A 16907-nucleotide genomic window follows, 5' to 3' on the forward strand; every position below is an offset into this window, starting at 1 on the left:
AGATTACATGAGATTAGAGCAGGAAAATCAAAGGCAACCATAAAATTCAGAATGTAAGTGAACTAACATCATCTAAGTTCCTTATTTTGCACCCAAAACATGAGCAAATGGTCTAGAATCCATGAAACGCGTTTTCAAACAAGCTCATCTGAAGAGATTCTACACTTCCCTGTATTAAACTACAAACTGGGAGCAATTGGTAAATAATTTTAGGTTGGGTCATATACCATTCTCTTCGTATGGAAGTCATCTACAACATGTCAAAATTTAATGAAGATCGGATGAACGATCAAGGAGATGTGGCCAAAACATTGGACGACATGCAATCTGGAAAAGTTCCGAAAATCTCCTGGAAGTTTACGGTTTCGCCTTTTTCAAGCCCTAAACATGCTCAAAAATCAAAAATCTTCTTTACTAATGCTTGGAAATTTCCTGGTATTGAAGATACATATGCATACATCGAAAATACGACTCCAAACGAGGATTCTACGGTGTTTTTACTAAAAGATGAAGTCTGAAATTTCCTGGTGGCGTATTTTGGCAAAATTACTCGTATACTCGCATGGACTTTCACTCATTCATTCATAAATCATCAATATCATATATCTATGAAAAGGTCACAGGAGGTATACTTACTAGGGGAGTCTCTAAACCATTTGAAGGCTCGGAAGTGTTGGAATCTCTGTTGGCAACTCCGTTATCTTCATTCGGTTCGAGATTCAGGAACTCTCCATATCTCCATGACTCAAAGAAGAGTGTGCTTCATCAACACGCGGCTCATCTACAATGATTTCCTCCTGGATACATCAACAACGATCATCATTAATTCATCCAAAGGCGTGTTATACTGATTAGCTTGAGGAGGGAATACTTACGTCAACTTCCTCGTCAGTGTTGTATCCCTGAATTATTCGACCAGGAGCAAAACGAAGACCATAAATAACATATGGAGCAAAATTCTGAAACGAATTAACAATATTCCTTTAAGATCTTGATCACAGGGACGAGAAAGTCGCAACAATGAAGAAAAGTATTAACAACTCACCAAAGAAGCGGCAAGAGACTATATATAGTTCGGGATCATCCTATGAGATGTATTGATCCTGCCTTCTCCTCCTTGAGGACTTTCTTGAAGGTTTGGAGAGTTTACATCAACTCTAAATCTCACAGCACGACCGTCCTACCATGTAGTCCACAATACAATTAAGAAGCGTGATTGGCGTACTTTGGCTAAAATCATGAAAAATGTACTCACCTGTGTCGCATTTGGAGACGCCTTCCTTTTGTCACCACTGGAAAGATATCTCAGCCTGGGTCGATCAGAGATCATGTCAGAGGAAGGGAACTCTCGAACTGGGTACTTGACGTCCATTGCAAACTCATACACACGCTCAAGTTGTTGATGCCAGAAATCTATGTAACCCGGAGTCACGAAATTAGCACGATCATAGGATGGGAATAAATATTCACTTCCCTCCACATGAGTGCAGTCCAAATTAGTCTTCAAATACTCAATTGATGGTTTGTTCATTCGGTGACCCGGAATACACTAATCAGCACCCATCTGTTGAGCCGCTCTATCAATATTGTATTCTTCTACCCGGAATTCTCCATTCATTACTGATATCAAGAAACCAGGAGTACAACTCAAGACAAAAGATATCTCTCCTTCACTCAGACCAGCACCAGTACTCAATGTGATGTTCTCCTCAGTAGTATTGAAAGTGATCAACTGTGAGAAAAGAGAAGGAACCGACACCCAGGGGAGAAAATTGAACTCGGACTCAATGTCCAAAATGTCAGTAATGCATATCTTGTATTGTGGTTTCTTTCTAGACCAGCGCATGATCCTGGCGTTATTCTTCTCAAGGAAGGAGTGACGAGTGTCGACCTTAGGGCCTTGCAAAATGCTGCGGGGAATTGGGGAGTAACTCTCGAGATGCTCCCACATCAAGGCTTGGAGGAACATGGTATTGGCATACGTCTCGACTTTCATGAAGCCATCAGAAATATTGGAGTTTATAACTAGAGAGTTTAAATTGGCGAACAACGAACCCAAGAATAGACTGCCAATGGGAATTTTCTCACCTTTTGCCAATCTTTATGGCAAAGCGAATCACAAACGGCTTCAGCAAGTGTCCACAATCTTCAAAGATATCCCTGGAAAGCCACGGGCATAAGAAAGCAGCAATTGTTAAAGCGCCATCAACCGGTTCTTCAGGAATTCTATCTCTCGGACACCAATGTGATAACCATTGAGCATAGCAGGATGCGGGTGACTCATTGAATTCGTGCATCTTGGCCTCTAATATGTTAGATATCTACTTCTCCTCTGACGAAAGCTCTTCAGGGAAATTACCAGTAATTAGAACGTGCAACAAAACAACTTTATCTTCTAAAGTAATGGTGAATTCTCCCCATCTGCATATAAACGTGTGAGTAGGAACACACCGACGGTCGAGCAAGGCTACCATAACTGGTATATCGTGGTTGATGATTAAATCTCCAGCAGCTTGAATGGCTCGTGTTACTTGGACACTATCCAATATGGTCCTAACACGGCTATGACCCAGCATGTGTCTTGCCCATCCAGAGAAATACATAAGGGGCTTTCGTGAAAGCTTGAACTCCACATGAGAAGCCGAAAAGTGTTTTCCTTGCAAACAAAACCGGATTACTACTTAAGGAGATACCAATTTATGCTGAGTAGTGCTCCTGGGATTTATTAACAACCGAAACGAGGATCCTAAGGGACGCTTTTCAGATCTATATAGATACGTAAAGAACTTATGCTCGGCAGTTGGAATGTTCTTAGTCTTGGGACTTCCCTCTTTCTCCTTGGAAATCTCAGAATCATCATTTCTGGAGGAACCATCACCTCTGGAAGAGGCGTCTGTGGAAACATCCTCTCTCGAAGAAGCATCATCTTCAGAAGCGCTACGGGACTGAGCCATTTTCTCAAAGTTGCTGTGACGTCCATACACAAATTTCATCAACAGAATTGAAGCAACAAGACAATTATATGCTCATATCGACGTCTACAAAAATGGTAATCCTCAACTCTTACTTATTTACGATTTCACGAACTTAGTGATAATAGCGTAAAACCCCAAAACTTGCTCGTTCTTTCAAACCTGCAAAGTCGAGCATAAAACATTCAAGAGTCAACACTGACTTTTCGAGAAACTATGAATAATTCACATAACTTTCCATGTGAACATTCGCTGGTCTTTACGTGTACGTACACTATAAAATCACTAAACTCACACATACACTATGAATTCATCGACTCATGAATTATTTGCTTTTAAACAATTTTCTTAAATCAAAACTTGATTTATATTCAATAAATCTTGAACAGGTCACGTACCTTAAAAAAAACATAAAATCGTGAGTTAATAACTCACGTAAATATATTAAAAAAAAAACTTTTTGCTCAATCGAGCATCCGTCTATGAAACGAGAGTCTTTTCTATTTTTGCAAAAGTCTATATATTTCAAACAAAATTCTGAAAGTTCTCAAAAAAAAATTCATCATGAACTCCAGGTCTTTTCGAAATTCCTTTAACCCTAAGGATCGTTATTTATTACTTTTACGAACAAACCTACGTTTCTAAAAGTATTTGCAAAGCTCATGCTTCGAAAAAAAACTTGGGTTTTCATGAAACCTAATAAACAAAACTTTTACTACTGTAACTAGACCATGTCTATTCAAAAGTTTATGAATATCTTTCATGTTAGGGACTTTTGCTCGTTCCTTCAACTAACGAACAAACGGGCATATACATACGTTTTCTAAAAATCCTTCATAAATCCTACGGATGCATGCAACCATGGGGTTTTTGGTTTTATGAACAACTCATCAATCATAAAAGCTACAGCAAAAAAAAAATCGGACTTACCTGGTCGGCACCGGTCGGAGCTTGTCCGGACGACAAACGGCGATGATCGGTGGCGACTAAAATCCGGCAGAAAATTTTTTCTTCCCTGCTGCAACTCGCGTGAGAATGGTGAAGAGAGGGAGGTGCTTGGTCGACCAAAATAAAGAATTTTAGGGCTTCTCCCCTTTTATATCAAATTTATTTCCAAAACCTAATAAAAACATGGGTTTCCTTTTTTGGGCTTGGGCCCATATGTCCTAAACCAACCATAACTAGGCTTCTCAACACTCAAATCAGCAGTGTCTCATCTCTCCACGCTCACGGGATGACACTCTATCTTACTATCAGGGTTCTCATCTGTGCATTTGCTCGTACATGACATCATTGGGGTAAATCGAGGATTCTGAAACTACCTTTGTAGACTGAGTTCAACCACTGATCTCGTCGACTGAAAATCACCATTTAATGCTTACTGCGGAACATGACTGTTTCTCACTAAGCAGAGGACTTAACGTAGATGGTGGATTTTCAACAAATGTCAAAACCGTAAAATTATGATACTGCATGTTTCTGGCACGGCTTCAGAGATCCATGTGACAATTCGTGTTTTACGAAGTATGATGCATATGTCGCTCGAAAGGCCTCTCCGGAGCGTTCGACACCGGGCATTTCATCATAGCCTCTATGTAGAATAACGTAATTGGGCGGTTCTTCGTAAGATTGAGAGCTTAACGCCTTCAGGATACCGGTGACACTCACTGTTCCCTGACTACATAGAGGAATTTGCCTCTACATAGAAGAACAATTGGGCAGTTCTCCCTAAGACTGAGAGCAATAACGTCTTCAGGACGGTGATACTCACTGTTCCTGACTATGTAGAGAGACCCGTGTATAGACTCAGGCGGTCCTCCATACATGAAATGTTGATATGGAAAAACGTCTTCGGGACATTAGCAACACTCGCTGATTTACTGACTATATGCAAGAGATTAAATTCTAGGTCATAGTCACCATTGAATTCCTAGAAAATAATCTATGTTATCTCATTACTCTTATTTCATGATCGAAATGGTAATAGATAAACGTATTACTCCGATTTCATGATCGAATCCACGACTGATCTCATGAAATGGTAATAGATGTTACTCCGATTCATGGTCGAATCCACGGCTGATCTCATGAAATGGTAATATCACCACTTATTTTATTACTCCGATTTCATGGTCAAATCTGCGATTCCATAAGATGGTGATGAAATTATCATTTTATCATTCTGAATCCATAGTCCAATCCGCTGCTGATTTTATGAATTGATAATAAAATAACTACTCATCTTATTACTCAGTTTCATGAATTATTCTCCACTGAATTTCATAAATCAGTAATAAATACCCATCAACCGGGCATCTGGACCATCACTGAGTAAGCCCCACAAAAATGGTGCGAGTGTACTCGACAATGATGCACGACTGAGCACCCGGATGCACGAATGAGTGTCCAAACAATATGAAATAATGAGGAATCCTTCGCAAAACAAGAGAAAACAATGAATATTAATAAAATAATAAGAGGCGCCCAAGACCGGGCCCACCAGCCGGCCGTGCCCTAGCCATGGTCGGCCCGTGCCTCTCCCATTGTTTTCCTTATTTTTTGTTATTTCGTGAACTCACGAAAACTCCTTGGTTTTAGAAACTTTCCTTGTTTTTGCAAAACTCGTGAATTCTCCATAACTTGGTGGATTCACGAAATAATATTATATAAAATAAGAAGAGGTGTGTGGGACCGGGCAATCTAACCGGCCGGCCATGCCTAAGTCGTGGCCGGTCCCACACCTCACAATCCTTAGCCTTTTATAATTATTATTCCCTAATCTCACGAAACTCCTCCGTTTCAACAAAAACTCGTGGACTCTCCATAACTTCAAGGATTCTCCATAACTTCAAGGATTCATGAAAAATAATAAAATAGGGAAAGGTGTGCGGGACCGAGAAACCTAGCCGGCCAGCCATGCCCTAGCCATGGTCGGTCCTACACCTTGCAATCCCTAATCTTACATAATTATTATTTTCCCCAATTCATGACTCCTGGGTTTGAGCAATATTCATGATTTCTCCATATTTTCTCAAATATTGCTCAAATCACGAAAAACCAAAAGCCAACATAGTCGCACGACTGGCTAGCCTCTCACAGAAATTTTAAATATTAAAATACTTTTATTTTAATATTTTCAAAATATTGATGAATTGAGCAAACATGCTCATTCCAACAAAAATCGAGAATTCTCAGTCAAGATGAAACTCTTCTGAAAATTTACTACGTTGCTCGAACGCGCATCAGAAAATACTGAAACACTCAGTATGGAAACACGGACACCACGAAAACACGTGCATGCCTCCATGACCGACCAGAGCCATTCCTAGGGCTTGCACAAAGCCGGTCCTACATGTTTCCATAATTCTGACCTAATTTGTTCAATTGCTCATACTGGGCCCGAACTCTCTCCAACCAACTGGAGAACCTTTCAAATGACCAACAACTGGTCCCGTGACAACCAAGAGCCGGTCCCATGCTCTCATGGTAGGTCCTCATCTCTCATACCTATGTTTGTCACCTAACGCTGAATCATGCAATATTTCAATAAATGATGAAACCTGCATTTAATCATCGTTCTTTCACCAACTCTCAAACTGAGAACCCTGGTGCGTGCTCACTCGAGCACTGGGCATCACATGGACGCTCATCATCCCATGTGGTCGGTCCCTCTTCACTCGTGACCAATTTTCATCAATTCACCAATTGTTGAAAGATTGATCAAAAAATTAGAGTTTCGAACAAACGCTCCACGAATCACCATTCTGAGCAAGTTCAAACACAAAATTATGTTGATTCAGCAACAAACATCCAAATTAATAATATTCGGTAATTCACCAATATTTTTGATTAATATTTTATTGGGTCACGACACCAGTAAATAATTCTTTGAATTGAGCAATACTTGCTCAGTTGCTCGAATATTGATCCAACCATAAATATTCGGTAAATCATCAGTAGTTTGTCGAATTGAGCAACACTTGCTCAATTGCACGTCAAATTATCAATATTCAGTGTTTTGGTGAATTGAGCAACACTTGCTCAGTTGCACACCAAAATTATCAAATTCGTCGAATTGAGCAATACTTGCTCAGTTGCTCGACAAACTCTCAATATTCGGCAATTCGTCGAGTTGAGAAATACTTGCTCAGTCTCTAGTCAGTAAATCATTGACATTTCAGAGAACTACATGTTCAATCCATGAATCGCCGAGCATTCACCACTTCTGCTCGATTCAACAAAATTACACTCACAGTCTAAATCAGTCAACAACTAACCAACTAACACACGTCTGCCTTGCAGACTCCACGATTCGTGAAATCTCAATCACGTCACAAATGGGGGATATCACTCAGGGTTTTGGTCTGGCGGTCTACGGCACATGGATTCATCCACAATGAGAAATGTGCGTAAGTCGTGTAAACGGTGGAAGGAGTTAGCAAAGTAGTGGGTGCACGATCATTCAAGTCTCCGCACGACATGGAACTTACTTTACCACGATCTCCCACTTTCCCACTCTTTCACTCAAGAAACCGTCACACTTACAGGGATCAGTGGTACATCATTCTTGCAATATAAATAAGTCTAAATCAAGGACATCAGAGAGGATCAATCAAATATCATCAATCATCGATTATCATCATTATCCGTCAACAACTCGATATAAACTTATTCACAGGACTCAACTTCAGCAGTTCAACAATATTGCAGAAACCTTCAACACACCCACAATCCTTGATCATCACTGATCCCACACAACTCTCAGCTTCCCTCCTACAGATCAACCCATCTCCCGTTTTGCGACCGAATTGACTCTGGAACGACCATTGTCTAGGTTTAGGCCGGAGTCATACAGATTGATTTCCCGAATCTAAGCACCCCCTTTGCAGTGGTGCATCTGTGTGAGGATTAACATTTTGCCCGGCTGAGCAGTCTCGACAGCACGCTCGACTCTACACTTTCCCAAAAAACCGTCGGCTCGTTTTTCCCCATCCACAAATCAGAACCAGAACCCATATCAAATTGAACCCTAGTTTGCCAATTTCATTAATTCTACAGCTCCAAGCATCAATCTCCATCTTTACCAAAAGACCCATCTGCTCATCAAAACAGAACCCTAGTTCTTCTCTAAAATCTTAATTCACACAAACCCATCACCAATTTCTCTGATTTCTTCAACAATCATCAATTCCTCCATCTGACTTCGATTCCTTCTCTCTCAACACAGAACCCCCATCTCTTCAATCTCATTTCTCGGCCATTCAACCCATTACAACGACCACCATCATCTCCCTGATCAATTTCATCTTCATGATCTTTTTAACTGCAGCAGCAAAGAGCATCAACCTCTCAATCTTGATTCAGAAAGCTTCATCTTCTTAATAGAACCCCAATCTCAGTTTAGAACAATCATCCCCAAATTCTGCTCAAACGAAACCTAATCTTCTTATTTCTTTTGTAATTGATCCATCACAAATCACCAACTCAACCACTGGATGATTATTAGCAGCAGCATTTTCGTCTTCTCGATCTCCCTGATTTCTCAGTTGAATCCCATTTCTCTGTCTCTCTAAACAGACAGCAGCCGTCTCTCTTCTCTGACTTTCATAAGGACAATAATGATTCTCTTGTTTTTAGGGCTAGGTAATGATAAGAAGTGTTATAGGCACCCAGAAAAATACAGGCCACCAAATAATAGACTCCACAGTCGCCCTCTTATTTTTGGCCGAGCTCCCAACAACGTTTGCTCCGGAAATGACGCTTTTGCTCTTTTTCATGCTCCAACTGAACGCTTCTCCCACCAACAGCAACTGTCTCTTACTTCTCAGATGCTCTTCTTCTCTTCAATTTCTTTTCACCACTAAAGTTGTCATGCTTTTCAGACAATATTTGCATCACTAAAGCCGACATGCTTTTCAGATACAAATTAAGAAATAGAAGCAAATAATGAGAAATAGTTCGTCTCCAACAGCAGTTGCACTTGAAATGAAATTTTTTCCTGTTTCTTCTTCTTTTGTTCCAAATGACTCCAACGTATTTAAATACTCAAAAGCAAACATAATATACATAATTTAAAAGAAAACTAAGCAAAGAAAACATAAACAATAGATAAATATTAAGGTGTTTTAGACACCTATCAGCAGTGCAGTTTAAGTTCAGTTTTTTAGGTAAGGTGTATAGTTCTAAGGTCTATACAGTAACTGAACTTGATAAAGAATTGAAAAAGATTTGGCCAAAAAGCAAAGACATCTTTATCAAAAGAGAAGAAAATGACTTCTATTTGATAAAGTTTCACACTTCAGATGAATATGATATTGTTCTCAAGTTTAGACCCTAGTTTCTAGAAGGAGACTTGCTCGTGATGGAGCCTTGGAATCCTCAGATTCCAAAAAGCTTAGTGGATTTAACTAAAGTGCTTCTGTGGCTATGCCTTTATAACATGCATCCAGGCTTTGCATATCCAAATATTGTTAATGGCATAGCATCTGCAATGGGAGAAGTGAGATAACTAGATCCACCCGATTGTGTAGTCCCAAAAGGTAAAGTACAAAAAGCACTAGTTTTGTTGGATGTCAGAGATCCACTCAGGAGAGGGTTTTGTATTAAAAATGCAGCAGGGGAGGAAGTTTGGATTAGTTTTTTTTTTGAAAAGCAGCCTTTCAATTTGTGCGACTACTGCTATACAATAGACCATAAGGAGCTTCAATGTGAAACTATAGCAGCACATCTTTTACAGCAACAAAGAGGATATCTCTCATCAACATCAATTCATGATCCTCCATCATGGACAAACCCATATAACAGAGGAGTCAAATCATTAAACCAACATGCAACAGATGAATCAATGGAATAAACTCAAAATTTATTGAACAAGGTGGTCCTCATCAGAGAGTTGAAGATCAAGTTATATGGGATGGTTCTTCAAACATGCATGCAGACCCAAAAAATATTCTCTTGGCGCAATTTAATGTGGAAGTGTCCAAGATGCAATCATTTTAAAAGAACAAGATGCAGACAACAATATCAGGAACATTCCTTTGTCATCTTCTTCTCCAGTAACAATCGTTGGATGCAACTCTCAAGGTATGATTGAGGTTTTTATTAATAATAATAAAACGACAAGTCAGTTGAGCGATAGACATGGAAATAGAATCAAATTCTAAGATGGTGGTCCAAGTAATACTAAAAATTCATATCAGCATTTGGACCACAATTTTTGGAATAATAATATTTTAGGAAGCCTGTCTGAAGGTGATGTGGAGCAGCAACTAAGAGCATTTAATTCTTTTATGGGTCAGGAAGGTGGATACGGGTCAAATATGGATCTGTTAAAATCCTACATTGCTTTAGGTGAACTGGATGTATCATTTGATGATTACAATGTTAGCAACTTAGATCCAGATTCATGTCTACCAGAGCAAGATTTTAAGGAACCACTCCAAGATCTAGTTAATTAAATTGAAGATAATAGTTAATCAAATTGAAGATAATTTGTCTAGCTACCATTCATCTAACTATAATGTGGATGTCTCTGGTAATCAGCGTGTTAGTCTGGATGAGTTTTCGCCATCTTCTAACTCATATACCTCATTCCATGGAACTGTTTCAGCGCAAAACCACTCTAAGAGATGCAAGGAAACTTCTTCAAGCACTATGGCCATGTAATTCCTCTTCTCAAACTTAATTTTCTCAATACCCGTTTTGAATTTCGCATTTTATCTCTTCAAATATGTTTTACTAGTGCATTATCACTTCCCAGTGTCCTATTACAATTAACCTTCTTCTTTAACACAATGAAGATTGTGTCATGGAATGTACAAGGCTTAGCTGGTAAAGAAACCAGAGATCATCTAAAAGACATCATTAGAATACATAATCCAGACATCATATTTCTCATGGAAACTAAATGTGGAGCTAATAGAGCAAAAAATTTAACTCAGCCATTCAATTACCCAAATTCCCACTTTGTTAGTTCTTTTGGTTTATCGGGGGGTTTAGCTCTTCTTTGGAAAGATGGATTCCCTTGTGATATAATTTGTAGCAAAGATAACATGGTGCACGTTATCATTACTTCAAATTCTTCAAAACAGGAATAGCTGCTTTCTTGCATATATGGGTCAACACAACTTGATTTGAAAAAATAAATAATGGGAATTCTTAAAGGATCATAGTGAAAATGTTTTTTAATCATGGATTGTCATGGGTGATCTCAATGTCCACATTTCAGCAGAGGATGCTTCAACTAGTGTTGCTTCCCTTGATAATTGGATTTGTAGTATTATTAATAGTGCAGGGTTAATGGATATGTGATTTACTGGTTCAAAACATACCCGGACAAACAGAATTAATGGAAAAGGTTATAAGAGAGCAAGAATAGATTTAGTCCTGCACAACTCAAATTGGATCGGAGATTATCCAGATTCTAAAGTCCTTCATCTCCCATTCTTAGGCTCCGATCATTGCCCATTACTCTTAATTACTGATACATAATCAACTAAACCTAGGAATGTGTGGAAATTCTATAGGTGCTGGCTTAAGGAATTAAATTGTTCTGATATCATCTCAAATGCATGACAAGTGTCTAACGATCTAGATCTTTCTCAGAAACTCTGTCATACTAGACACAAACTGTCTAGATGGAATATAAAGTATTTTGGGCATATAGACTTTCATATCAGTCATTTAAGAGATCATCTTTTTACTCTCCAAGCACAACCTTATAGTGAGGATATATATCCATTAAGATATATCACACTATTCAAAGGTTAAATCATTGGAAAAAGGTGGAAGCAGATATTTGGCATCAAAAATCAAGGGATAAGTGGTTAAGAGATTCCGATAATAATGCGGCTTATTTTCATACTCTGGCGAATAGAAGAAAAGCAAGGAATCATATTTCAGCTCTTAGAGATGAGCATGGTCACTGGCATCATTCCTATAATGACCTTCAAAACCTTCTTACCAATCATTTTTCTTCCATAGCCAAGTCAACTAATCATGTTTTACTAGAACATACTTTTGACATCATTTTCCCAATTATTACTCAACAAGAGAATAATTCCTTAGTATCTCTGCCTACAGAAGAAGAAATCTTAAATATCTTAAGAAGTATGCCGAGTTGGAATTCACCGGGACCCGATGGATTTCAAGCTGGGTTTTACTTATCACAATGGGCAACAGTGGGAAATGACATTGTGCAATTAGTGCAATAATTTTTCATTAATAAAACAATGCCATCTTTCATAAACCAAACTGTTACTTTCCTGATACCAAAAACCCAACATCCTTCGACACCTAGTGATTACAGGCCAATTGGTATTCGTAACATCACTTACAAAATAATTTCTAAGTTGATAGTCACAAGAATGAAGCCGCTGATGGAAAAGATAATCTCTCCAACACAAGCTGCTTTTGTCCCAAAAAGGTACATCAATGATAATATAGTTATGGCACATGAGTTAATTCACTCAGTGAAGAAATCTAAGAAGAAGCAAGGGTTAGCTGCACTTAAATTGGACATGTCGAAGGCATTTGATAGGGTAGAATGAGAGTTTGTTCTTAAAATCCTGACATCTTTAGGGTTCTGTGAAGAATGGTATACTATCATTTATCAATGTACCTCGACAACGTCTGTCTCAATACGTTTAAATAGTAGTAATTGTAAGTCATACATTCCTTCTCGAGGACTGACGATAGAGGATCCATTATTCTCTTCATAATATCAATGGAGTATCTAGCTAGATCCTTAATGAATGCAGAGAACCAAAATTTGTTGGCTGGAATTCAGGTGGTGAAGAACTCAATTTCTATTAACCACCTTCTATTTGCAGACGACTGCATTCTTTTCTTTCAAGCTGATAGTAAAAGCATTGCACAAGTTAATTTATGTTTGCAGAATTTCAGTAATGTCTCTGGACAACTGATAAATTTTTCGAAATCTTCAGCTTATGTGTCATGTCCCATATCTTTGGGCACCCATGTTATAAGGGCACCCATGTTATAAGGGCACCCTGGGTGTAGTTAGTAATTAGTTATTGTGTGTATGTGTGTTTGGCACGGGTGATGGGACACCACCCTAGTATGTAAGGAGTCTGTAATCTCCCTTTGAAGATTATCAATGAATAATGTAAAACTCTATCATCTTCTCTAATTGCTTCTGCAACTTCTCATCTGTAACAATGTCTTCTTCTTCTTATTCCCCTAATTCGTCTAAATTTTCTCCTAATTCATCTAGTTCTTCTCCTAATACTCTAATCCCTTATGTCTATTCCCAATTATCTCAATCCATAGAGATGAAAGTTGTTCCTGGTAATCCAATTTTTAGTGAGTTCACTACAAGTGGTATCAAAGTAGTCGATTCTGAGACTGCTACCATGGTTAACAAAGCTATAGTAGATAAAGCTTCACAACTAGAAGAAGAAATTTCAAAGAAACGAGATTATTTTCGTAGGTTAAGGAGAGAAAATCACGACGAATCTTCACCGGAGTTTGAAAAGGCTTTTAATGATCTCTTCTTAGCCACTCTTAGAAAAAATCAAAACCAAAATGATACAGACTCCGATCAGGATACTAAGGTCATTGTTGGTACTGGTATTGATTCTCAATTGGGTACTGATACCGGAATCGTGAAATCTGGATTTGAAAACATCTGTTTAATTGAATCCGAGTTTATTGAATCGAAGCTGACCGAGGACAAGGTTGATGTTAATTGGAAACCAATTCCAATTGATTCAGGTGAAGATTCAAGTTCAGAAACAGTATTCTCACAAAATCCTCCAACTCCTAGTGCAACAGATGAAGGTAATTTTCAATCTATACCCGCAGTTGAATTCTCTTGTGTCACAGAATCTAGTTGTACTAATGAAGTACAGGAACACATGGAGAAATCGAATTTCCTAGATTATCAAGAGGGTAAACTTTTCGTTTATGAACATAATTCTCTTAATATTTCTTTGAGTTTTTAAGTTGGAAAGGTTACAAATGCTAAGGAAAATGATTTCAAACTCATTAAGAGGTTTTCTTATTTGATTGGTGTTTATAAATTCGGGTTTGATACAGCTATTTCTTGCTCGTTTGCACTATATGTTTGTTCTTCTTTATGGCCAACTACAGTGGCATTTCTGTTCATGACCTGATTCACAAACCTGGGTACCAATTAGATTGGTTGTTTGGTGAAGCAATTATCGACATGTTAGATGAATGTGGTGTTCCTAGTACTGCAGAACCATTGTTGGATAAATTACCTGGGAGTGCAGTTTGGAATTTATGGGGTGTTGGAATTGATTTCTTCTTGCAACTAAAAAAGGATAAGGTATTTGATCGTGAAAAAACAATTGAACTCATTATGGGATACTCATATCTTGCTGGTAAATATAGATTATGTGATATGGTTGTTTTTCAGTCGTTTATATTCCTTGTGTGCTTAAAACTAATGGTTGGATACTACCCAATATTCATTCATGAGTTCGCTCTTGACGATGGATATCAAGTAGAATTGGAGTTTACAAAGTTGATGGTGTTTGTGTTTCTTAAGAATGTCGACAGTCGTGATAGCAGTCAGCTATTTATGAAAAGAGGTAGTATAACTCCATATGTATTGATGCTTCTGTGGATGCAATTGGGGGTAATTCAGAAAATGAGAAGGCACATCAATGGTGTGGTCCAGTGTTTGGTACAATGTGTGAAGAATATTTTCGGCTACATCTACAAATTTGTCTTGAATCGTGTTTTATTCTCCAAAATCAATTGAAAGTTTATATGTCAGCAGATCTAGTATTCAAACAGGTGACTGAAGTCTTCACGGCAAAGGTTCACTTTCTGAGCTTAAAGAGTGAGGAAACTCACATAACAGTAACTGAGCTATATTGCGTATACTCATTCAGGGTCATCATTGATAGACAAGAAGGTGATCTGCGCCAGATTTTTTTACGCGAGTCTCAAAAAATTTCAGTGCTTATATTCTCCTCAGAATACGCAATTGCTAGAACTCACTTATATCTTTTAAGAATTGATAATTCTCCACAATCTTCATTACTTTCTTCTGAAGTATATGGAGGATATATGATTCAAGAGAAAGTTGTATTGCAAGTGGTACAGTCCAGCTGTAGTTATTTATATACATTTAACTGTAACCCCTATCTTCTTTTACATTGCAACCAACTAGCAGGGACGAATTATAGCTCGACTCATTTCCTTGCAAGGATAGTGAAAACTCATTTCGTGCTCCTGGAAATTCAAATGCTAAATGGGAGGCTGGTGGAGTACTTGAGGTGGAAGTTCAAGTTGGTTCCACCTGATTTGTGAAGTGTGAAAAACGTTAGCTGGGGTGATAACAGTTTTATCTCAGCGGTATGCTTGGACATAAAATGGAACAGGAGCTATTTGTTCTGTGAAGCTGAGGCCCATAATCGAATAGCAACATATTTCAATGTGTTCTCGTCAGGTTTATGGTGTATGGGAAATGGTGTTGGTACTATGGGTTGTAGATGTTTTCTGTTTGATAAACGAAACTACTTCACAACTGACGACTCTAAGCAACTGAAGACCACGATTACTGATAAGATTCAAATTACTTTACAAGTAATCTTACTCACAACTCACAACCGGTTATATGACAAATGTTCTAGCATTATAATCCACTCTTCTTGTAGGATATTTGATCGATGCAAGGAATTAGATAGTATTAAGGGGTTTTCTTATCTTGCTGGCGATTGTGACTTCTATTTTTATAATACAAATACTTCTTATGAGAATGTCCTTCATGAATCGATTCTTCTTGATCGTTACAATGGGATAATGGGATCTCAGTTCTGGCTCATGGTGGTTCACAATCCAACTGAACTCATGTTGCTGGTTTCCTTGTGGAGGAGCTCGGCGCATAAGGTATTCTCACCATTTGAGAGTAGATGTAAGATGTATATTCATATGTTATTTGATCGAGGTAAGAGGTATGTTCCTGGATTATTAGAGAGCTACTTAGTAAGTTTCGGGGAAAACCAGTTCATTTGTGTACAGAATGGTAAGAAGGTAACCCATGGGTGGGTTTATAAACAAGTGCACCGTTCCAAGTCATTGTCTCAGGCCTTGATTGGTCTTATGCCAGCTAATGATACAATGTGGGCTTTTATCTATCAACCAAAAAAGGTTTTGAGCTCGCTAAAACTCCTTGCAGGAATGAAATGGATTCAGTTCATGCTCACTGCGCTACATGTTTCCAAAGCGTGGATGATTGTAGCCTCTCGGTGGTGTAAAATTGAATGGTTTTCTACAGGTTCACCGAGTGCAGGAAAACTTAGTGGTTTAACATGGGATTAACATCAGTTGGGTGCTCTGACATGTACTGGCGTTCTAGAACCCATCTGCCAGTTCAGAGCTGCAGTCCAGCAGAAACTACAGAAAATGATCTAGAAATATTGCAAGTCGACATTGAAGCAAACTCCAAGGTGATCAGTATTGCTTATACTTGGCTTGGTTATGCGATGGCTTCTATGGTTAGTAAGGCATTTCACTTCTTCCTGAAGGATTTGACTACACACAAGCTGAAGAGACTGGAATATCCAAGCAGTTTTCCTTCTAATCAGTTCACAGGAAAATGGTACATGGACTAAGCCTAGTGCAAAAGTATTCAACGGAATCACATGAATTTTTATTCTGATGCATCTCTCTCCAGCACTAGAGCTAACTCCTTATCTCATATCCTTGAGGACAAGGATAATTTAACGGGGTGGGTATTTGTCATGTCCCATATCTTTGGACACCCATGTTATAAGGGCACCCTGGGTGTAGTTAGTAATTAGTTAGCGTATGTGTGTGTGTGTTTGGCACGTGTGCTGGGACACCACCCTAGAATGTAAGGAGTCTGTAATCTCCCTTTCAAGAATCAATGAATAATGTAAAACTCTATCATCTTATCTAATTGCTTCTGCAACTTCTCAT

The sequence above is a fragment of the Papaver somniferum genome, chromosome 8 (genome assembly GCF_003573695.1).
Source record: "Papaver somniferum cultivar HN1 chromosome 8, ASM357369v1, whole genome shotgun sequence".
Taxonomy (NCBI): Eukaryota; Viridiplantae; Streptophyta; class Magnoliopsida; order Ranunculales; family Papaveraceae; genus Papaver; species Papaver somniferum.